Source organism: Orycteropus afer, unplaced genomic scaffold, assembly GCF_000298275.1.
Source record: "Orycteropus afer afer isolate SDZICR_OR568_19922 unplaced genomic scaffold, OryAfe1.0 scaffold00361, whole genome shotgun sequence".
Taxonomy (NCBI): domain Eukaryota; kingdom Metazoa; phylum Chordata; class Mammalia; order Tubulidentata; family Orycteropodidae; genus Orycteropus; species Orycteropus afer.
The window spans coordinates 3,009,376-3,011,752 of record NW_006921948.1 but is presented as its reverse complement, the minus strand read 5'-3'; positions in this window follow the sequence as shown (position 1 = coordinate 3,011,752).

Here is a 2,377-nt window from a genome sequence, read left to right as displayed (position 1 = left end):
AAATGTTTACCTCATATGCCTGTTTTTTCTTTGGCTGGAAGCCACAGGAGTGAATTCAATTCCAGACCTGAAAGGCAGCTAGGGGCCATAGTCTCTGTGGTTCCACTAGGCTCTATCAGACCATCAAATCTGGTCCCCCCTTTTTTCTCCCCATGATTTTGAGTTTTCCTACACATTGTTCTCCCACTCCATCCAGGATCTCCTACATAGATCCCCCTCCGAGTGGTTGACAGTGGTAACCAGGCACCATCTAGTTCTTCTGGTCTCATAATTGTATAGGCTGAGGCACGCATGGTTTACCAGTCCCTTGGACTAATTGTTTCCATGCATCTTTGGTTTTCTTCACTCTTCTTTGCTCTGGACAAGGAGAGACCCATCATTGCATCTAGATGGCCGCTTGCAAACTTTTAAGATCCTGGTTGCTACTCACCAAAGTAGGATGTGGAATAATGTTTTTGTGTAGTATGTTATGACAATTGAGCTTGATGTCCCCTGAGACCATGGTCTTGAGCCCACAGGACCGACAAAATAGTCTAAGCTTCTTGAATTAAATGGCCCAGCATTCTCAAAATAATCTATTCCTGCTTTCTCCACTTTGATTCGGCTTTTCTCTTCCAATCTTTGTGAACTGGTTTCTTTCCTCATTAGTCTACTGAAACCACTCTCTGAAAGGTTGGCTGGCTAACTGGGTTGGTTTAGGTTTGTCTGCTGTAGGCATGGTCAGTCCCATCAGGTATGTAATCATTACTGCTCTTATGACTTGTTCATGCAGATGATACAATGGGTATGTTGATAGGTTCTCAACACTGTTTTTGTTTAGTACTCCTTACTTTGGTACATATATTCAGCAAGCAGTTTCCCAAATGAAATTAAATAAGCTTGCTACCAAGACAAAATCAACAAAATAATGGGTCTTTAAGAGGGAAAATTCTAGGCACTTTGTGTTATCTGATTGTTTAAATTACTTTAAGCAAAAAATTTTTTCTCTGAATTTTTATTTCTCTAGCAAAACCTAGTTTGCTTCACAGGGTGGTTGTGAGAATGAATATGTGTGTGACAACATTTTGAAACCTCTCAATTAGGGTATGTTTGGACTTCAAGACTATGTAGCCTAAAGCAGTGCTCATCACTGGATTAGATGATCATCTCAAAAGATTAACTGTGCCAACGACCTGTTAGAAAATAATTTTCATGGTTATGTGATGGGCTTCCTCAGTGAAAACTCACAGAAATGGAAGAAGGAAACAGGTATTACAAGCTTGACTCTGTGGCTTAGCTTTAGTTACTGGAGGAGAGGGGTGGTTTTGAGCAGTTTGGTAGCTTTTACTTAGTGTTTTCCTGGTCCAGTCCCTTTTGGGTTGATGTCAGAATCCTAAGTAGGAAGGGGACTGTAGATATAAGTGCATAAGGTTGTTTCATTGGTTGTGCTGCAATCTTTAAACTACCAAAACTGGGAGAAAATGTCCAACTCCATTTGTTAAAGAGGACCCAAATATAAATAAGAAGAGTATTTCTGGGTATGTTATTCTGGGTCTAATATTTTAGGGTCTATGTGGAGTCCTCACCCGTCACACAAGTCAATGTGAACAAATGCAATCAATTCTTATTTACTATATTTGTTTATCCATAACAAAGACACCATCTGTCAGAGTTGGAACATATTGTTGACTGTAATTCCCTAGTCAAGACCACTATGGGGTCTTCCTTCTAATTCATATTATAACCAAATAATTGATCTGACAAAACACTAAGGAAAAAAAAAAAAAAAAAACACCTCACTAGCTAGCCCAATGACATTAGTAATTCAGTGGTAGAATCCTTACCTTCCATATGGAAGACCTGAGTTCAACTCCCAACCAATGCATCTCAAGTCAACCACCACCCCACCTGTCAGTGGAGGCTTACATGTTACTACTGATGCTGAACAGGTTTCAGCAGAGCTTCCAGACAAGATGAGCTAGAAAGAAAGGCCTGGTGATCCATTTCCAAATATCAGCCATTGATGACTCTGTAGATCACAATGGTCCAATTCATAACTGATCATAGGGGATGGTGCAGGACTGGGCAGCATTTCAGTCTATTGTACATGGGGTCATCATGAGTCAGGGCCTGCTACAATGGCAGGTAATATCCATGCCTGGCACAAGACTGGGGACTCTGGCAAAAGACCCCCATGCCCAGCAGGACAGAGTGGCAGGGTGTGTCAGAGGCCCCAAAGCTCAGTGACCATGTGCAAAAATGGCAAAGAGGCCACATGTTCTGACCTCCTCTAATCTCACAAGAGGAAGACAGCAGTAACCCAAGGGCTATTACTGCAAGGCCAAACATGCTGCCTCCCTCCAGCCCTTTCACCAACCGTTCCTCCCAAAGCACCCAC